Raw genomic sequence first — 22,921 nt, 5'->3', positions numbered from 1 at the left:
TCTATGGCCAAGGTAATGTTTTACTCTCCCAAACTTGATAACTTTATCAAGAACATTTTGAAGGTTATCGAAATTTTTAGCTATCTCGATTGGGCTCTTGGTATAGAGGGATGAATAAATTTGTTTTTATTTAGCATTTCCCAACGTTTTGTGAGAGAGAGAGAGAGAGAGAGAGAGAGAGAGAGAGAGAGAGAGAGAGAGAGAGAGAGAGAGTGTAATTGTTGTTAGTGAGTGCTTCGGTTGTTGGAAGAGGGATGAGGTCGTTAGTTTGTTTACGGCGCTGTCTGTCTGTGGAATATATGTGAGGATTTTTTCGGTTTTGGAGGCAGTTAGTCTTGAGTCAGAGCTAGTGCTGGTCAGTCGTTTTTTTGGTCTTAAACAGTTTGTTTGTGTGCTGATTCAGAGTTGTTGTTTTTCCTTGTTAGTGTGCTGTTCTTGTTGCTGTATGTTCGTGAGTCGTGTGTTTTTCTGTTTTGGTTTGGTGGTTTTGTGTGCTGTGTTGGCGACCGTGGACGCCTTACTCCATCTTCCAGCAACCGAGGACCAGGGTGAGTGTTGTGTACTGTTTTTTTGTGGTTTTGAATTCCACCACATAATATTTGGCGCCCAACGTGGGGCAGCTGTAATTGAGATTAGTGGCTAGTAGTGTGACTGGAGGGAATGGAAGAGGAACTGGGAGGTTGAGAGAGGAGTTGCGGCTGGCAAGAGAGGAGAATGAGAGGCTGAGGGGTGAGAATGAGGAGTTGAGGAGTCAGTTGGAGGAGATGGGGAATGCTAAGGAGTGCGAAAGAAGAAATGAAAGGGGAGATGAAAGAGTCAGAAGAGAGAATGGAAGAGAGGATGGATAAAAAGTTGGAGGGAATGATGAAAGGTGTGGAAGAAATGGTGAAAGATATGTTCAAGGGTGTTTTTGGAGAAGGGGCTGTTGGAGGCAGGTTCTCTGGAAGGTGTGAAGGGGCAAGAGAGAAAGAAAAGGAGGAAGAAGTGAATGGAAGCGTGAATGATGAAAGTGATATGGGAATAGGAAGTAAGAAACGAGGGAATGAGAAGCAGGGTAAGGAAAAGGGAATGAAAAGCAAGGGAAGGAACAGAGGGAAAGTAAGGATAAGTCAGGGGAAGAAAAAGGGAAGAAGGGAAAGGGAAAGGAAACTGGTAAGAAGGGTAAGGAAGTGGGAAAGGCAGGAAAGAAGGAGAGGGTGAAGGCAGTAGTGATAGTGAGGTGGATGGAGGTGAGTGGATAAAAGTGGATAAAAAGAGGGGAAGAAGAGTGTAATGAGTAAGATGAATGTAAGTGCGGAAGTGGACTCTTTGTATTCGGAAGAGGGTATGAAAGGACAGAGTGAAAGTAGCGAAAGTGGGAGTGAAAGTGAGAAAGAAGTGAGATAGGCTATGTATGTGAGGGAGGTACCCCGGTGTGAAAAGTATAATGAGTATGGAAGTAGGGATGTGCATGATTTCTTTAGGGAGTATCAAAGGTTTTGTGAGGATAAGTATGGGGAAAGTAAGAGAGTGTGGGCACGAGAATTAGGAGAATATTTGACTCTGTTTTTGCTTGATATATATAGGGTTATTATGAGTGTGGGAGATGTTGAGTATGACAAGGTGAAAGCTAGACTAGTTGAGCAAGCGAGGCGTATGAAAGTGAGTGTTAAGTATAAGAGGAAGAATGAATTTGATGAGGCAAGAATGAAAGCTGGGAAACCTTGTCACTGTATGCTTGTAGGCTGGAGACGTTGGCAAGGAAGAAGTTTGGGGATGATGGGATAGATGAATGTAAGGAGTTAGTACGGAAGTTGTTAGGGACAGTGCCAGATGGAGTTAGAGAATTTGTGAACTTGAAGCGGAAGGAGAAGAAAAGATGGACGAATGAAAGGTTGACTTGGGGAGAAATTTTGGAAATTGTAGAAGATTATGAGCTTGACAGGGTTATAAAAGAGAGCAGAAGTGTAAGTGTAAGGGCTGGGGTAGATGAGAGAGTACCAGAGTTTGGAAGCTTTAGGGATGCAGTGTTGAGGGGCCCAATGAGAATGGCTGATAGTGTAATAGATAGGAGTGTAAGAGCAAGTAATGTGGAGGTGCCAGTGAGGATGAATGGTGGGTTTGTAAGGGAACAACGGGTTGGACGGGTTAGGGATAGTAGTGTACAAAGGGGAAGGTCGATGAGTGGAAGTCGAGCGAAGTGTTTTAGATGTGGAAAGGAAGGACATACAAAGAATGAGTGTAGGTGGGCTTTAGGAGCGTGTTTCAGGTGTGGGCAATCGGGACATTTGGTAAGGGAGTGTACGAAAGATAGGGGTTAAATGCTACAGGTGCGGACAGGTGGGTCATATTGCTAATGGTTGTAGGGTACCCGAGTGAATGTAATATGTGGCAACTGTGGTAAGAATGGGCATTATGCGAGAATGTGTTCAGAACCGAGAGCGAAGTGTGTCGAATGTGGAATGGAAGGGCATGTATCAAGTGTATGTAGACGAAAGAGGGTGACTCTGACAGCGAATTCGGGAAACTGAGTGTGAAGGGGTTCAAATGGGTGGGTCCTCCAGGATGCAAGCGGTGCGTGTGATGCATGTACGTGAGGGGTTGTTGCATGAGGATCAGCAGTTTGTTTTGATAGAGTATGGTAGAAAACGTAAGAAAGGGAAGAACGTAAGTGAACGGACTGATCGTAAGTTGTGTGATAGGGTGTGAGTGCCAAAGTGAAAATGAGTGATAAAGCGTGTAATACGGATGAATGGGATGGTATGAATAGAACGTATAGCATATGCGGTTTGATATAACTGAGTTGACTGAACGTGTAGGGGTTAGTGAACGGTTGGAGGTGAGCGAAAGTGTAAGAGTAAGAGAGCGTAGCAGTAATATACGAGTGATTGAAAGCATGAATGAATCGTTGCAAGAATTGGAAAGGTCAGTGAGCGAATGGGATGGGTTAGTTGAAGAATTGGGAGAGGTATTCGGGAACGAGTTAGAGGGTATAGATGAGATTGTGGATGAAATTGAGAGTGGGAATAGTGAAGAAGATAGCGTGAATCTGAGAGAGAATGGAGGAGAAGATGTGGATTTGAATGTTGCTAGAAGAGAGAATGATTCTGAGAGAATGATTGCGTGCCCGCGAACGCGATCTAGAGGACCTGCTAGTGAGCATCCGTGGGTGTTGCGTAAGGCGATTTGAATGCAGTGTGAAAGGTATTGGTTGGGAAATGCTAAAAGGGGGGAGAGTTATAGAGGGATGAATAAATTTGTTTTTATTTAGCATTTCCCAACGTTTTGTGAGAGAGAGAGAGAGAGAGAGAGAGAGAGAGAGAGAGAGAGAGAGAGAGAGAGAGAGAGAGTGTAATTGTCGTTAGTGAGTGCTTCGGTTGTTGGAAGAGGGATGAGGTCGTTAGTTTGTTTACGGCGCTGTCTGTCTGTGGAATATATGTGAGGATTTTTTTCGGTTTTGGAAGCAGTTAGTCTTGAGTCAGAGCTAGTGTTGGTCAGTCGTTTTTTTTGGGTCTTAAACAGTTTGTTTGTGTGCTGATTCAGAGTTGTTCTTTTTCCTTGTTAGTGTGCTGTTCTTGTTGCTGTATGTTCGTGAGTCGTGTGTTTTTCTGTTTTGGTTTGGTTTGGGTGGTTTTGTGTGCTGTGTTGGCGACCGTGGACGCCTTACTCCATCTTCCAGCAACCGAGGACCAGGGTGAGTGTTGTGTACTGTTTTTTTGTGGTTTTGAATTCCGCCACATTGGGACTCTAGCAAGAAAGATCGAAGACTGTTGAGATCTCGCTTAATACTTTACCTCTGACTGGCTGGGATACTTTTGTGCACCGATAGGGCAGTTAGAGACAGCTCTTCAGAACCCGCCTCTCTCTTTTCAATGGGTGTGCTAAAAAGAGGGAGCTCTGGCATTCTTTCACTTCTAAAGGAGTCTCACCAACACAGGAGTCAGCTCTGCTTTTTGCTCCTTTGGATAAGTCTCACCTCTTTCCACAAGTTAGTGTGAAGGACATTCTTTCTGACTTGCAGAAGTAGTCTACATCCGACCTGTTAGCACAGTCCACTAGACGTCTGAGGGCACCTGCGCCTTCCACATGGAGATCGTTCTTCCCCTTACAGCCTCAGCCCTTTTATGGGGGGGAAACCGAAAACCCAGCCTAGACCTAGATCAAGCTTGTGTCATCCTGCGAAGTCCATTAATAAGTCTACATTCAAGACCAACTCCAAGAAATGAGAAGTTAGTCCTCTGCGCCAAAGTAGGAGCCCGACTTTTACTTTTTTGGAAGGAATGGGCATGTAGAGGTGAGGAACCTTGGGTAGTCAAGGTACTCAAGGGGGGCCACGCCATTCCTTTCATAAAACTCCTCCCTTAGTAACATCGCCGATCACCTTGACAGTGTATTCAGAAAGTTCCACAAAGTTTTTGGTTTACTCTCAGGAAGTCGACTCCTTGACCATCAAGGGATTGGTGGAAGAGGTACTAGATTGCCAACAAGAAGGCTTAGGCTTTCACAACCACCTTTTTGTGGTCCGAAGGCCTCAGGGGTCTGGAGACCTATTTCTGATGTCAGTGCCCTGAATGCGTTCGTACTGAAGACGAAGTTCCACATGGAGACAGTGCGCTTAGTCATGTCTTCAGTGCAGCAGGGGAACTGGATGGTCACCCTGGATATGCAAGATGCTTGTTTCCACGTCCCTAATCATCTGGGCTCACAGAAATTTCTACACTTCGTCTTTCAGGGCAGAGTTTGAAGGCAGGACTGAATTCTTCTCTGTGATGGAAAAGCCCGAAAACTCAGAGTCGATCATCATCCCCAAATAGATGATCGACTGAGTCTGGACTAACTGTGATTTGGGAAATTTGATTAGAATGCCCAGATCCTGGGCGAGGAGGAGTGTCTTCTGCAAGTCTTCAGTTCAACAAGTTCTTGAAGGAGGACGTAGGCACCAGTCATCAAGATAAAAGCATACATTGATGCCCATCAGATGTAGCCACTTTGCGAATGGGGCGAGAACCCTGGTGAAGACCTTTGGGGCTGTGGAAAAGCAGAAACAGAGGGCCCGAAATTGGTAGACCTGCTCTGGAATATGAACCTTAAGTGCTTCCTGGATTCCGGGTGGACTGGAATGTGAAAGTATGCATCCTCCATGTCTATCGTCACCATCCAATCACCTTGATGTATGGAGGACAGTATTGATTGATTGGTTTCCATCCTGAATCTTGTTGTTTTGAGGAAGAAATTCAGGGCGCTTACGTCCTGGACAGATCTCCACCTCCTGATGACTTGGGTATGACAAAAAGGCGGTTGTTAAACCCCTTCTAGTTCACGTCTTCCACAACCTCTATAGCCCCTTTCCTGAGCAGGGAGGTAACCTCCTCTGACAGGGCCGAAAACCTCTTTGAGTCTACAAAGTGGGATGTTAAGCTGATGGGAACTGACGCCAGGGGGTTCTGTGTTGAACTGGATGGAATACCCCTCTCTCAGGACTTCTATTACCCATGGTTCTGCCTTCTTCGCTTCCCATTTCCTACAAAAATGAAGATGCCTGGCTCCCACCAGAACACGGAGGACCAGATCCTCACTTGCTAGAGGAGGGTCTGGTAGAGGATTTCTTGACTGGGCGCACTGAAAGGAGCTTGGTGCGTGAACGGGACTGATATCCGGCTCTGCCACCTCAAAAGGGCCGCTGCTGTAATGGGGAGTCTACACTGGCACTAAAGGAAGCCACAGGCGTACGATTCGGCTGCTTAGGTCATTTAGTAGATTGCGCAAGTAAATCCTGTGTTGTCTTTTTCTGTATTATTATTAAAATAGTTTAACCAGACAATTGAGCTGAATGGCAGCTCTCATTGGGCTGGCCCAAAGCATTAAAATGAAATGGAGTTCCAGGTCTAAGCCATAGGCTAAGCACTGGGACTAAATGATGAATGAATAATGAAATTTTAAAAATATGCAAAAAGGCATATGCTTCCACGCTAGAACACATGCACAATTAAATACATTTACTGTACTCAAGCTTCATATGTACACTTAAAAAAATACAACTGAGTAATGACAAAATTCTAAATAACTTAAGATTTTTTAAAATTGGGACTTTTTTATTTTATATTAGTTGCCCCGTGGAATTTTCTATTTTCAAAAATTAACCTTTATCCTTTATCAATTAATTTACATTTCCTCATGAATATTAAAATTGAGTCAAAAGTTGAAAACCAATGTTGGTTATATTTTGGGCATTTGCATAACACATGTTTAACTGTTATCATCACTTTGCATTCTGAGCATTTGGGAGCTGGTTTGTGGACTGCTCATTAAGTGTCCATGTGTCAGACAAGTATGGACTACTTTACTTTACATGTGTTATAGTAATCGTTTACTGGATATTTACATTAGATCATGTCATATGGGCTACTGCTTTAGCTGCTTTGTCAGCCTCTTCATTTCCTTAATCCCTACATGGGCAGGGATCCAGCATATTTCTATATTTTTTCCCATTATTATATAACTTGTGGAGTAATTACTTTATTTGTTGTACAATGTTAATTTTTGATTTGTGACTCTAAATGCCTTCGATGGCGCTTGTAGAGTCGCTAAAAATTACAAAATTGTTACATGAGGTTTCTTTAATTATTTTTATGGCTGATGTTATTGCACATAACTCAGCTGTAAATACAGAGGCATTATCAAGGTAGAGAGAATTGATAAATTTTGTCTTGGGGTAATCCAGCATACCCCTCTCTCTACTCTGATTTAGATCCATCTGTGTATATTGCATAATGCGGACCTTTTTGGCTTATATGTTCTATTATATGTTGTCTATGGTGTTCTGGGGTATATGAGTAACTTTTTGATAAATACTGTATCTTAAGTATGTGCAAATTCTTATTTTATTCATAGTCCATGGAGGAGGTAATTTACTATTGAAGGCAAGTGCACATTTATATTTCAACGACTCAAACAGTCTTCTAGCTGTAAGAGGGAAAGGTTGTTTATAAATACATCTCAGCGTTAAGAGGGAAAGGTTGTTTATAAATACATCTCTTAATTCAAATAATTTTTTGGTTGGGGAATCAATTGTCTGAATTCTCAGGGCACTCTTCATTGTTACAAACTCTCTATGGAGAGACAGTTGTAGTTCACCACATTCAAAGTTGTAGTTCACTACATTCAACTTGTAAAGATGAGGTTGGTGATGATCTAAAGGCTCCTGAATATATTCTAAGGCCTTTGTTATGAACTGGGTCTAACGTTTTCAGCGTTGCATCTGATGCTGAGCCATATATTTCACTTCCATGGTCAATGATAGACAGCACTGTTGTTTTATACAGTACAGTAAGGGTATGTCTATTGGTGCCCCAAGCAGTGTTTGATAGAATTAGATTTAATGCTGTTTTACATTTTGATTTCATGTATGTTATATGAGCTTTCCAATTCAGGTGAGTATCAAATACTAATCCTAAACATTTTGGTGTTTGGCCAATTGGTATGGAATGATTTCTGATTTTTAGATCTAATTCTTCACCTTTCTTTCACTTTATATTTTTATAAAACATAATTTAAAGCCTACAGATGAGGTCCATTCATCCAGTGCTTTGCCCATGGCTCAGACCTGGTACTCCATTTCATGTTAATCCTTTGGGCCAGCCCTATGAGAGCTGTTTAATCAGCTCAGTGGTCTGGTTAAACTATTTTAATAATAATAATACAGAAAAAGACGACACAGGATATACTAGCACAATCTACTAAACGATCTAAGCAGCTGAGGCATGCGCCTGCGGCTTCCTTTTTAGCAACAGTGCACACTCTCCATTACAGCAGCGGCCATTTCGAGGTGGCAGAGCCGGATATCAGTCCCGTTCATGCACCAAGCTTTCTTTCAGTGCGCCCAGTCAAGAAATCCTCTACCAGACCCTCCTCTAGCAAGTGAGGATCTGGTCCTCCGTATTCTGGTGGGAGCCAGGCATCTTCATTTTTGCAGGAAATGGGAAGCGAAGAAGGCAGAACCATGGGTAATAGAAGTCCTGAGAGAGGGGTATTCCATCCCGTTCAATGCAGAACCCCCACTGGTGTCAGCACCCATCATCTTGACATCCTACTTTGTAGGCTCACAGAGGTTTTCAGCCCTGTCAGAGGGGGTTACCTCCCTGCTCAGGAAAGGGGTTGTAGAGGTTGTGGAAGACGTGAACTCAAAAGGGTTTTACTTACAACTGCCTTTTTGTTGTACCCAAGTCATCAGCAGGTGGAGACCTGTCCTGGACGTAAGTGCCCTGAATTTCTTCATCAAAACAACAAGATTCAGGATGGAAACCAGTCAATCAATACTGTCCTCCATACATCAAGGGGATTTGGATGGTGATGATGGACATGGAGGACGCATACTTCCACATTCCAGTCCACCCGGAATCCAGGAAGTACTTAAGGTTCATATTCCCGGGCAGGGTCTACCAATTTCAGGCCCTCTATTTCAGCCTCTCCACAGCCCCACAGGTCTTCACCAGGGTTCTCGCCCCATTAGCGAAGTGGCTACATCTGATGGGCATCAATGCATGCTTTTATCTTGATGACTGGTGCCTACGTCCTCCTTCAAGAACTTGTTGCACTGAAGAATTACGGAAGACACTCCTCCTCGCCCAGGATCTGGGCATTCTAATCAACTTTTCCAAATCGCAGTTAGTCCTGACTCGGTCGATCGTCTATTTGGGGATGATAATCGACTCTCTGAGTTTTCGGGCTTTTCCGTCACAGAGGAGAATTCAGTGCTGCCTTCAAACGGTTCAGAAATTCCTCGCTCTCCCTTTCTGCTCAGCCAGAGAGTGGATGAGCCTCCTGGGCACCCTCTTGTTCACAGAGAAGTTCGTGCCTTTAGGGAGACTTCACACAAGACCCCTTCAGTTCTTCCTAAAGGCCAGCTGGTGCAGGAAGACGCTCCTGGACTTGTTTGTCTTCCCCATCACTCCTGAAATCAAGGAGGACCTTCAGTGGTGGCTCAGAGAAGGGAGATTCTCAGTCAGGAAATCATTACACCCATTTAACCGAAGCCTAACCTTATTTTCAGATGCTTCAGGTCTGGGGTGGGGCCTCATCTGCAGGATTTGGAAGTTGCAGGGACAAAGGTTGCAAGAAGAAAGGAAGCTCCACATAAATGTGAGGGAACTGAAAGCAGTACAGCTGGCCCTCTCCACATAAATGTGAGGGAGCTGAAAGTAGTACACCTGCCCTCCGACACTGCTTCAGTGACGTATGACAAGACTGTCCCAATCAACTTAGACAACATGACAACGTTAGCCTACGTAAAGAATCGGAGGCATGCACTTGTTCTCTCTTTGACAAGTGGCCAAAGATCTCCTCATTTAGCCCAGAACAACCGCACACAGATTGTCACCTGCTTCATTCAGGGCAAAATGAATGTCCTCGCAGACAAGTTGAGATGCTGCAAACAGGTCCTGCTGACAGAATGGACACTGAATCCACAGGTATGCACCGACCTGTGGAAATGGTGGAGAAAGCCATTGATAGACCTGTTAATGACATCGAGAAATTACGGCCTTCCCCTGTATTGCTCACCAGTTCCGGATCCTCTGGCATGGGCAACAGACGGCAATACTCCAGCACTAATCCAACCTGGACATGTACACCTTCCCCCCTTTCTGCATGGTGAGGTAAGTCGTCAACAAGTCAGTTGCACAGCAACTCTTCGATGACGCTTGTGGCCCCATTTTTCACAGAGGGAATGGTTCCTGGACTTTCTCACAATGTTGGTGGACTTCCCAAGACTCCTCCAACAGTGACGAAATCTTCTCAGACAACCCCATTTCCTCTGCTTTCATCAAGATTTGTCCACTCTCGCTCTGACAGGCTTCAGACTGTCAGGAAGCTTGTCAGAGCGAAAGGACTTTCAAAAGCAGCTGCAAAGGCTATTGCCAACAGTAGGCGGCAATCCTTCTCTAACATCTACCAGGCTAAGTGGTCAGTTTTCCGCAGCTGGTGTCAAAGACGTGGTATCTCGACTTCTGAAACCCCTCTAGCACAAATAGCAGACTTTTTAATCCCCCTGAAGTTGTCACGAGGACTAATGACTTCAACTATTAAGGGTTATAGATCCATACTTAACTCAGTTTTTAGGCACAGAGGACTGGATCTCGCAGCAAATCACAATATTAAGGACTTAATTAAATCTTTCGATACTTAGAAAGAAGACAAACCAACTACTGTACCTGGAACTTGGATATCATACGCTCTCAGGCCTTCCCTTTGAGCCTCTTCACACATCATCTCTGAGAGACTTGATGAGGAAGACCCTCTTTTTAGTGGCCTTGGCCACAGCCAAAAGAGTTAGTGAATTACAGGCCTTAGTGAATTACAAGCCTTGGACAAACCAGTTGGCTTTTCACAAGGGGACGCAGTATGCATGTTCACTCTTGGGTTCCTTGCAAAGAATGAAACCCCATCCAATCCCTGTCCCGCTCTCTGTCTGGTCAGAGCTCTAAAGTATTACATTGAAAGAACCAAGAACATTAGAGGTCCCGCTCATAACCTCTGATGTTCCGTAAAGAACCCAACTCTTTCCATGTCCAAGAATTCGCTGTCCTTCTTTCTTAGGGAAGTAATCTCTGAATCCCACAGGGGTATTCAGGAAGAGTCTTTACCCATATTGAAAGTTAAAGTCCACGAAGTGAGGGCAGTCGCTGCTTAGTTGGCATTTAAATGGAATCTGTTGCTCTCCACTAAACTTCAAACTACGTATTGGAAGTGTAGATCTGTTTTTGCCTCTAATTACTTATGTGATGTGGAGACCACATATGAAAACTTCAGTACGTTAGGTCCATTCTCTGTGGCAGGGTTGATACTGGGGGAGGAAGGATAGGAGTGTATCTTCTATTTCTCTATCTCCTCACCTTGATTTTAGGTGATCGAGTTATGGGAAGCCTGGGGGTACTGTGTACCTGGAGTACCCACCAGTCATTATTTTAATGGTTGGTTTTGTTTTGTTTTTATGTGAAGTGTAGGTAACAAGATTATTTGATAGGTTTTTCTTGTACTGTGCCAAGGGGAAGGGCATATCTTTGTTATGACGCTGTGGCAACCATCAGAGCACTCCTTGGTTGCACAATACCCACTAAAGTAGAGGCGACCTTCAGCTTTACTGCTGCACCACTACAGGTGGTTGATGAGCAACAACCTGAGGCAGTACCCGTCTGCCATATCTCTCTCACCAGGTAAGGTTACAACAAGCATTTACTAATGCTGGCTGTCTATCAATTTCAAATTCATCTCCATTACTGAGTGTTTTTGAGTAGTTGGTGTCCATGTATCCCACCTCCTGTCTATGTGGGATTCAGCAGCGTAATTACTTGGAAAGTTACTGATATAAAAATTACATTTTTATAATAAAGTAAAGGTTTATATATACTTACCAAGTAGTTACATAATCGGAGCCCTCCCACCTCCCCTCTCATAGACATAAAGCATGAACTAATTGAGCTCCTGAGCTGGGTTGTACCTATTCTTCCCCGAAAGTGGGCGGGGTCTGTTACCTACACCAAAAAAATAGAGCAGTACCGCGAAATTTAAAAGAGAGAAGTGAAAAGTAGGAACTAAAAGCAATGTAATTACTTAATAAGTATATATAAACCTTATTTTATTATAAAATGTAATTTTTGTTGTGCAGTTTTGTAAAAGTGAGTAGTTTGGTTGTAATTTCTCAGCTTGATATTGAACAAAACTACTTTCTGATTCTAAAACTTTTTCCATTTATTATGAGATATGAATGCTAATGTGTATATTAGAGATACGATGTCACCACTTTTAGCCACACGATTAATACCTGTTTTCTATATAAAAAAATCTATAATTTTTTTCTTAATGAGGGTAGCATTTTCTAATTACTGAGAAAGTTCAGAATTCAAGTGTAGTTTCAGGAATTGAACATTCACAGTTGTTTCATCCATGGAATATTTCCAATTGGGTAAAAGACAAGGTTTGCTACCTAATACTATGAGTAATACCTCCTTCCTAAGAAAGCAACTTATTGCTTTTTTTCTTATAGTGGGTACAAACTTTTAATTACATATTAAGAAAGTCAAGAGTTATTTTGCCCCTTGACCATTTCTTTTAATACCATAGTTTATTTCAACTTTTGGAGCTCTACATGTCAGTATTTTATTTTCTATTTTGTTTCAGATCTTTAGAAATATGACCAAGTATGAGGAACATTCCATTATTGGTTTCTTCAAAGATGTATATTACGGGAGGTATCAACCGAAGCATGTATTGCTGTTGTGACTGGAGTCTTATGCAGCTTATATATGACTGACAGGTGTGGCTAATCTTGCAAAAAGTGAGCATCTGCAAGGAACTGGTGACTAGCTCCTATTTAAAGGTAACTTTGAATTATTAATTTGGCAGTTCTTGTCTAAAAAGATGCCCAAATGGAGGATTGACGACCTGTCACCTATCCTAGGTAGCTCATCTCGAATTTTCGTGTTTCCAGAAGAGGGGATGTCCTATGGTTATGACGCTCATGAGCCTAAAATGAATTAGAAATTATAACTTCAGATGGAACAGCTCCAAACACTCCTGTAGAACGACAGAGTGATTAGAGAGGTGAGTCATGTTCAGAAATGAATGAAGGAAGGAACTGTGAGTTGTTAGACTGTCTTGATGGAAGAAGACCTGTGTATTTACCAATCCTGGTGCTGATCTTTGACTCATTTCTCGACCGATATCTGTTTATAATGGGAACAAATACAGAAAAGAAATTGTTATGATACAATGGGAATACAAATACCTGATTGACATACCTTCTGAGCTAGTTATGGAAAACTTTAGAAGCACTCAGTAGTTTGAGTAAGTACTGTAGAGGTATTTGGACTTGAACAGAAAAATACCATATTTATCAGGGCATGTCCACAGTAAAACAGCAAATTGTGAATTACATGATATCCCCCTATTTTCTGCTCCTGTTACATTGAGATCAAGTCATCTTTTAAAACATTAGGAATAAGCTGATCCACAGTTTTGTAGTGTGGGTTATGTAATACTTGTAGCAATGAATAGGTTGACATCAGACACTTGATTCTCCCTCATAGGGCTCACCTGGAGAACTCCTTCTTCAACATGAGATGAAATCTGGAGCCAAGAACTGTTAAAGAAATCAGATGGCTAAGTGGGAGACATTTTTGAAGATTACTGTATGCAAAAGTTAAGAGTTATACAGTTAATTATGTCGTTACATATCAAAGGCGAATCAGATGTTATTGAAAAAATCTTTAAAATGTATTGCTTGAGCATGTTGGACTTGGAACAACTTTTGTATAGACTTTGAGGGAATTGTTAGTAAATACACCAGAGTTTTTCCTTGTCTGAATTATCATTAAATGTTTTTAAACGCTTCACTAAAAGCTTGATTTTTTTCTTTTTAGCTTATTCTATGAAGTTAAAGATTTCCTCATAACAATGAAGAATTGCCGGACAGAGATATTCACATCACTTTTGTGCTGTTCAACGAACAAGAGCTCATTTTGGCATAAGGACAGCTTCATTTAACAGGCAGACATCAAGTTTGGTCCGATCTGTTACCAACCTTGTATCGGTCTAAAAGTTATATTTTCAGGTGAAAATGTTATAAGGAACATTAATTTCTTGATGCTGCGTTTCAGTATTTTATAATGACTTTATTACTTTTACTACCTGTACTGCGAGATACATTTGTATGTATGAGTGATATGTAAGGAGGTCTAAATATTTGTTAAGGAGGCCTAAATATTTGTTAGTTTTTAAATGTCTTTTCCAAAGGTACCTGTGTGTCTACGTGATGATAATGACTTGCAAGGTCACTGGGAATATGAAAAAAGTCTTTATATGGTGTAATGACTGAATGGGTATGTTGCCTGACCTTTAGCTGTGCTGCATATTGGTTGATAGGTTCATTCATTTATTCATCATTAATTTATTCTTCTTTGTTAATATCTGTCATGAAACCTCACCTTTTCGGACAATTTAAGAGCACTCTTGCGTCCAAGGCTTAGTCCCCTGGACTGTGAAGGTTTTATTAGTTCAAAGATTTTGTGAACAGTTGTTTTCCTACATTCATTTGTTTTTTTTACAGTTTCTGATTTTTGTACAATACTTCTTTTGGTAATGTCATTTCCAGATATGGACCTTAAAATGACACTTTGTGCAGAGCATCCTTTTCCTTCTGTGTGATCTTATCTTGTAAAGGTAATTGGATGCTGCTGTACAACATAGATGGTGCTTGAGATGTTGTATACATGTAAAATGTCTGGAATATTTGAATAGAAGAAGCAATGTCATTGCATTAGGAGTTGATGACGAGTGGAATTTTTAAGCAGTTGTAAAAATTTTCATTTGTACAGATACCAGCGAGCTTAATCACTTAGTGGGTTGCAAGGGGAATATTCATTTTTGCATAATTTTGTGTCTGCAACTACAGGTATTTCCCGTGGGCATATGTATGTGGTTCGCCTTTAGATTACTCACATAATGCACTGTAGACATTGCTAAAAGGTGTTTGCAGCGTCCTTTCAGCCCTTGGCTGCTGTAGCAACATTTTGGCCTTTTACTTTACCTTCATTCCAATTTTCTTTCTACCATCTTGCTGTCCAACCACTCAAATCCTTCATTCCAGTTTTCTTTCTTCCATCTTGCTGTCCAACCACTCCAATTCCTTCTTTTCACTGTCTTAAATGCCGAATGGCTGAAGTGCCCTAGTGCTTAGCTTTACAGCTAAACCTTCATAAATCAAACGACTTGTAATTCACACCCCGATTTTGGCATTATATCAATGTTGGTAAGAGTTTATTAACCAATTGCTCAAAATCCATGCAATACTGATTTTTATTTTTATGGCATCATTAGCAAAATATAATTGTAATTCTATAAGAGTTTTTGCCTGTGTAGATCAGCTGGATAGAATAGTTTTACGCAAATCAATCGGTTGCTCTTGCAAGATGTTATCACCATAAGTCAGACCTTGGCTGGATTAGCTGCATTGGTCATCAGTTATTATTATTACTATTTTTTTTTTCTATCACAGTCATGCTATTCGACTGGGTGGTTTTTATATTGTGGGGTTCTGGGTTGCATCCCGCCTCCTTAGGGGTCCACCACTTTCTCTCACTATGTTCGCTGTTTCTAGTAGCACACTCTTCTGCATGAGTCCTGGAGCTACTTCGGCATCTAGTTTTTCCAGATTCCTTTTCAGGGATCTTGGGATCGTGCCTAGTGTTTCTATGATTATGGGTACAGTTTCCACTGGCACATCCCATATTCTTCTTATTTCGATTTTCAGGTCTTGATACTTGTCAATTTTTTCTCTCTCTTTCTCATCTACTCTGGTGTCCCATGGTATTGCCACATCAATGAGTGATCCTTTCTTCTTGATTTTGCCAATCAATGTCACGTCTGGTCTATTGGCACGTATCACCTTATCTGTTCTGATACCATAGTCTCAGAGGAACTTTGCCTGATTATTTTCTATCACTCCCTCAGGCTGGTGTTCGTACCACTTATTACTGCAAGCTAGTTGGTGTTTCTTGTACAGGCTCCAGTGGAGGGCTTTTGCTACTGAATCATGCCTCTTTTTGTACTGGTTCTGTGCACGTGCTGGACATTTGCTTGCTCTGTGGTTTATGGTCTCGTCTTTCATATTGCACTTCCTGCATAGGGGTGAGATGTTATTTCTATCTATTGTTCTTTGAACATATCTGGTTCTTACAGCCTGATCTCGTGCCACTGCTAACATTCCTTCTGTTTTCTTCTTGAGTTCTCCCCTATGTAGCCATTGCCATGTTTCATCAATTTCTGTTCATTGGTTTGTTGTGCCATTCCTCTGTTCTGTTTTTCATTCTCTTGTATTTGTATATTTCTGGGTCCTTGTCTATTTTTATCAGTCCTTCTTCCCATATACTCCTTAACCATTTGTCTTCACTGGCTTTCAGATCATGCCCCATTGCTCTGCTCTTGATTTTGATGCAGTCCTCTATGCATAGTAGCCCTCTTCCCCCTTCCTTTTGTGTTATGTATATCTTGTCTGTATTTGTTCTTGGGTGTAGTGTTTTGTGTATTGTCACGTGTTTCCTAGTTTTCTGGTCTGTGCTGCGGAGTTCAGCCTTTGTCCACTCCACAACTCCTGCACTGTATCTGATTACTGGCACTGCCCATGTTTTTAAGGCTTTCATCATTTTCTGGTGTTGAGTTTTGACTTGAGTATCTCCATAAGTCTCTGCATATATTCTTTCCTGATTGCATCCTTTATTTCTTGGTGTTTTATATCCTCTTCTTCTATTATTCCCAGGTATTTGTATCCTGTCTCATTTATGCGTTTGATGCTATTCCCATCTGGTAGCTTTATATCCCTTCAGTCCTTGTTACTTTGCCTTTTTATATGTTGACCAAGGCACATTTTTCTATTCCAAACTCCATCCCAATGTCCCCAGATACAATCCTTACAGTCTGGATTAGGGTATCTATTTCCTTGATGATCTTACCATGCAGGTTGATGTCATCCATGAACATCTGATGGCTAATTCTGTTGCCTCCTTTCTTGAGTTAGTACCCAACATCCATCTTCTGCAGTACTTTTATCATGGGAATCATGGCTACTATGAAGAGTAGTGGCGACAGTGAGTCACCTTGAAAGATCCCCCCTCCTGATGTTAACCCCTGATAGTCTTATCCCAGAGCTTGTAAGTACTGTGTTCTGGTTGCACATTGTATACTGTATTTTAGGAAACTGATGGTGTTTTCCTCTGCCCCACATATTTTCAGACATTCTGTCAGCCACGTGTGTGGTATCATGTCAAAGGCTTTCTTGTAGTCAATCCATGCCATGCTTAGGTTGATTTTCCTTCTTTTACTGTTCTTCATTACCATTTTGTCTATCTGGAGCTGGTCTTTTTTGCCCCTACACTTCTTTCTGCAGCCTTTCTGTTGGTGGGGGATGGTGTTTGTATCCTTTAGGTAGTTGTATAGCCTTTCACTGATGATACCTGTTAGTAACTTCCACATTATTGGTAGGCAGGTGATAGGCCTGTAGTTACTTGCTATATTTCCCTTGTTCTTGTCTTTCTGTACTAAGGATGTTCTTCCTGTGGTCATCCATTTGGGTGCATGGTAGTTAGTGATACAATGCTGGAGTTGTTCTGCTATTCATGGGTGTAGGGCCTTGAAGTTTTCGAGCCAGTATCCATGAACTTCATGGGGACCCGGGGCTTTCCAGTTGGGCATTTTCTTTAGTTCGCGTCTTACTGTGTCTGTCGTGATCTCGGTGAATCTTTGTTTTATTCCCCCAATTTCTTCTGCCTTGGCTTCCTGGAGCCATGTTGCATGTTTGTTGTGTGATACCGGATTGCTCCAAATGTTTTCCCAGAGTCTTTTACTTGGTTCAGCTTCAGGAATTTTCTGGTGGTTGTATTCCCCTCTTAGTTGGCTGTATAGTCTTTTCTGGTTGGTTCCAAAGAGTTTGTTCTCTTGGTATCCTTTATTCCTGTTCATGTACCATTGGATCTTATGTGCTTTGGCTTTAAGCCTCTGTTTTATATCTTCTATTGTGTTGTTTAGTCCCTTCTCCTGTACTATGTATTTCTCATTCAGTTCCTCTCTTGTTTTCTTGTGTCTTAGCCTCTTTTCTGCCATCTCTTTCAGTTTACTCAAGTCAGATCTCATTGCAATGATTAGTTTTTCCAGGTGCCTTTTCCAAGTTGGTTGCTGTTTTGGTTTCTGTTGGGTTGATTGTGATGGTGGTGTTGGTGTTTGTATCCCCATGAGTTCTACTACTATTCTTGCTCCTGCATATGCCAGGTTATTTGTTTCTGTGATACTGGTGGTGTGTATTAGTCTCATATGTCATTAACTTCACTTATTTTAATAATAATAATCATCATCATCATCATCATCATCTGTATTGCGGCTCAGGGTCATATACATGGAAGATACAAATACAATACACACAATCTAGTTACATAAGGTAACATGACAAAAATAATTATCGGCAATATCCACACAGTTGCTGAAGAAGTAGAGAAAATAGAATTCATAATAATGGCAATGACAGTAATTATATGGGGAATAATGAAAAAAATAAAAAATAACAATAAAAATACAGATTGCAGACGATTAACCCTACAACCACATCGCTGTTTTTGATGGACGTTAACCTCATCGCCGGGAGAATTTTACCCTTTTTTGGAAAATCAAAAAAACATGCTTAATTTCAAAACAGGTTTATTACAAAATAAACATTGAAAGGGTAACTCTTAAACTTTAGAATGATGATATGTAAATTTAATTTGTACTTTATGTTAACCCTGTACGTGATTTATTGCAAAGTAAGGTAAAATCACTAAACGAAAAGTGTGTTTAGGAAAAAAATTCGCAAAAAATAAAATACTGCAGCTGGCGACTTCTCTTGCACACTTGTTGCTGGATAGATGGACCCTTGCCTCAGTCAGGTACAGCCCACTGCTGCCACTAGGAATTGTATGGAAGACACGCGAAAAGTGGCTATAATTTTTTTTTGTCGAGGTTTCGTTCATTTTGTTTTTCATGCTTTCTACAAAGCTTCTGGCCACTTATTTCAACATTGATAACCCTAGAATGAAGACACACAATGAAAAATTAACTCACCTCCCTACAGACAGTCGCCACAGACGGGGTATGCATGCCGAGGGCACTTTGGTAGGACACACTTGACGCAGCGGTGGCGGGTCTTGTTAGGACAGGCCGAACAGTGTACCAGGGGCAAGTTGCTATCTGAGGTTGAAGTCCCTGGTGCCCCAGTAGCCATGCCCACTGATGAGAGATCCAACACAGTTGTAATAAGAGTGCAAAGTTGTCTTGACATATTAGGTGATGTCATGCGCATCTGAGCCCAGGGAGTGATGAGTGCTGTGGCGATTTCCATAATGAAACTCCTCCTTGCCAGTTTCTTTCTTCCTGTTCTTCCACGATTCCCCGAGCTTATAATGCATGCATTGATGGTTGCTGCATTTAGGATGCAGTACCACACACATAGGGGCCAACGTCGTGTCTTCCTTGAGGTGGAAGTTATAGCACACATTTGGTCGCAAGTATCAGCACCTCCTTTAGTTGAATTGTAAAATTCAATGACTTCGGGTTTGCCACTGGGTGCAATGGTAGGCTGGGTGTGCTGCAATGACAAAAGGAGAACCATGTTCTTCAGTAGCTGAGATGTCTTTGAAACATAGGACACACGCATCATCTCTGTTGTGAATAAGGCGACACTTGAGCCGTGGATGCTGGTTTCTTTCACCTTCATCTTGGGTGAAATTTCTGTCTTGTTGGCTCGAATAGTGCCAATAAGTGTCATCCCACAGTTGTTCAGCAGGTCGGCGGTAAGGGGAACTGACGTAAACCAGTTGTCGGTGGTGACATTTCTGTGGGATCCTTGATATGGCCTGGTTAGTTCTTTCGTATAGTAGTGTCTGAGGCTTATTCCATCCCGTGGCAGTGTTGTCCCCCCCCCTTCCCAAGGTAGGGTTTGGCACCAAGCATGCATTTAGTGCTTGCGTCACATATGAGGACAAGCTTGATGCCATACTTTGCCTGTTTGTTTGGGATATACATTCTGAAGGGGCACCTCCCTCTAAATCCCAGCAGTTGCTCATCGACTGTTAGGTTTTCCCGGGGAGATAGTACTGAGTACACTTTCGATGAATTCTTCCCACACTTTCCTTATAGGGGCAAACTTGTCCTGCTCCTGCCTCTCAATGCGGGTTTCAGGGTCGTCAAACCTCAGGCAGGATATAAGGAATTCGAGCCTGCCCTTGGACATTGCTGCTCTATAAATAGGACAACCAGTCACCTGACTCCACATCTCAACGACAGACAAATGGTTGTCCTGCTGCTGCCCTGCTGCTATGAACACTCCCAGGAGTGCTAACATCTCTTTTGGCTCTGTTTTTACATACGTGCCTGACTGGGTTTTCTGCTTTGATGCAACAAGGTCTATACATTTTTTTGTCCAGGTGACACATTCCTGCACAATTGCATCTGTAATAAAGAGCCTAAAAGTCTCCTCTGCTCCCACAGTGTGTCGTGCCTCATGAGCTGGCCCTGGAGTGAGTGATGCCCTTACATTCCTTGCCAGCCTCTTCCGTGATTGCCCATGTTGAGGATCACACTTCCACTTGAAATTACTTCTTGAGGAAATCAATGTTTTGTTGAAGTCTACCACAGGTGGAACTTCAACCGCCTGGCCTCATCTTCCTCGCATTACAGGGGTGGCAGCAGCAGAGGTAGTGGCAGGGCTGGCAGCAGCAGTGGCAGGGGTACGCATTTTGAAAGGTGTGGATGTGTACATCTTCCTCCTGTTTTTCTTTGGGAGAGGTTCTTCACATTCTTCACTGTCATCACTTTCAGGTTCTAACGTAGGAAAGTACTCTACGTCATTGTCACTGTCATAGAGTAGGTCTATTTCTAAATCATCATCAGGTTCACTTTCTAAATCACCAATTGGTTCCACATCATCTTCAGTGTCACTACCCATAAGTGATGATACACCAGTTTGGTTCATAATGTCAACCAGCTCTTCATCAGTCAGTGCTTTGCCTTAGGCAGCCATGGTAAGGTTATATCTGAAATATATCACTCTCAAACTGAAAAAAAACACACGAATCACATATCACAATATCACATTATATATGGTAAACCACATCGTAGGGAAATTTCCACCGGGTAAAAAGTCTGACGGTCATCACATCGTAGGGTGGAAATCTCCCTAAATCACTAAACTTTCTCCCTCTGTGGAAAATTCCAGGCAGAGAGTGGGACAGCGGACCCACCCATCACGGTGTCTCGGTAGGAACTGATTATATGGGGAAGGAGAGCGGGCTCCTTTGTCGCCTAGTGGGTGAGTCACGTGTCACCCACATGCGTGGGAGAAAATCTCTCTGCGATGTGGTTTAATTTCCATCTGGGGTCCTTAGGTGGTTACAGAAGTCAGGTCCAGAAGGCTAATACGAATATTGAAATTTGCAAAACTCTACAATGATTTAACACAGTAATAAAAGGAAGTAAGAATACCAAAAATAGCAAGGAACGTAGAAATATAATAATAATAATGACAGATTCTGGAGGTGACACTTCATAGTTGCAAAACAGAGAATAAGGCATTTAAGGAACAAACGCCTCATTATTCCATCTTTCCCACATTTTAGATCTTCTTCTTGCCTCACTGCTTAGGATGCTTTGTGTGAGCGAATTGCTGCTGTTTCTCAGTCAGGTGACCAGACTGGACATTGTTCGCCTCACAATGATTTTCAAGTTTGTTTGTGAGGCATCTCAGAATGTCATTGTGAACAACAGTGATATGTCTCATGGTCTCTCGGGGTATAGTTTGTCCAAAGGGAGCACCCTTATATACTGTAGCAGAACAAGCGGAAGAGCAGCAGTTTCGTTTCTCGGTGACAGAAGGCAAACCTCCTTGCAATCATGTTGCCAGTTGCACATAGTTTACGATGCCTCTGTTCTATGGCTGCCGTATCTTTTAGGTCGTCCGTGATAATGTATCCCAAATACGGAAATTCAGGCACGAATTCCAGATGATGATTTCCGAGGAAAATTAGTGGTTCTGCAATATGCTTAAGTGATCCCGGGAGCAGCGACATACACTGGGTCTTGGTTTCATTGTATAGGATATGAAATTCCTCTGCATATTGGTGGCAGGTGTCAATGAGCTGCTGGAGAACTTGCACTGATGGGGAGATCAGGACCATATCATCAGCGTAACAGAGGTTGTTTATTGTTGTTTCCTTGATAGTGTATCCGATTGGGAGTGAGTTCAGTTTGACATTCAGGGCATCTGTGTACGTGTTAAACAGGTACGGAGAGAGAATGCCCCCTTGCCAGAGCCCGTTTAGGGAGCTGAAGGTGTACGACAGTACGTTACCCCATTTGACACAGAATTGCTGTGTGGAGAACTAACAACATAAAATTCCAATTAGATATAGAGGTGTGCCTCGTTTGTGCAGCTTCTCACATCTACAAAACATAGGAAAACAGGAGGGGCTGATGATAGGTAACAGTTCAGCAGTTCTTTCAGGATGTAGATGCAGGAGTCGGTTGAGTGGTTTGCTTTAAAGCCGAACTGGTTGTCAGTAGTGTGTAGAAAGGGGAGAAGTCTCACTAGAAGAACGAACTCAAGTATGTTCGACGTAGTTATAGTAATTGCAGTCGGGCAATAATTGCCAGTGTCAGCTGCATCCTTTAGTTTGTTTTTTATTAATGGTATTAAGTGAACTAAGAGTAGGGAGTCTGGAAGAAACTGTTGAATTATGCACGCATTGAACAGAGCAGCTAGCAAAATGTAAATTATCGGATGGCAGAATTTGCAAGAATTCAGCAAGCAGACCATCGCAGCTGGGCGATTTATTATTAGGTAGGTTGTTTATGGCCTCGCTGGCGTAATACGATTGGCGAAATGAAACTGAATATTAACAGTAAGGAGGTTATTTACATCCCTGTGGGAGTCTTGATCGTTTATGCAATTCAGGATAGTCCTGAAGTGATCGCCCCACATTCTTGCAATAGCCTCATCACCAACGTCTTCTACTCTCTGTGATAGCTTTTTAGTTTTGGGATTTAGGGATTGAATGTCCTTCCAAAGACCGTGGTAATCGCCAGATTCTAATTTCCTAGACATTGCATCAGCTCTTAGTTGCTTTTCATTCAGTCTGCAATGCTTAAGGGCAAGTTTGAACTGCGCTCTCGCCTGCCTCATTAGCAGTGCAAAGTGTCCTTCCTCGGGCTACCATTTTGCCTCCATAATAGGAACATTTCTCGTGAATGTGTATAAAGATCTTTAACCAATTCATTCCACCCAGGTACATTACGAGAGTTGCCTTGATGAGATCTAAAGGTATCCCTGCCGGAGGCAAGCATAGCGGAAATTAAATTCGAATAGAATTCT

At 42.1% G+C, this 22,921-nt stretch overlaps 1 pseudogene; it reads right to left on the bottom strand.

Moving 5' to 3' along the window:
- Positions 1-18,622: 18,622 nt before the first annotated feature.
- Positions 18,623-20,575, bottom strand: LOC136830933 (piggyBac transposable element-derived protein 4-like; annotated as a pseudogene).
- Positions 20,576-22,921: the final 2,346 nt, after the last annotated feature.

The sequence above is a fragment of the Macrobrachium rosenbergii genome, chromosome 47 (assembly GCF_040412425.1).
Source record: "Macrobrachium rosenbergii isolate ZJJX-2024 chromosome 47, ASM4041242v1, whole genome shotgun sequence".
NCBI classification, from domain to species: Eukaryota; Metazoa; Arthropoda; class Malacostraca; order Decapoda; family Palaemonidae; genus Macrobrachium; species Macrobrachium rosenbergii.
This window is presented reverse-complemented; position numbering and strand designations above follow the sequence as displayed.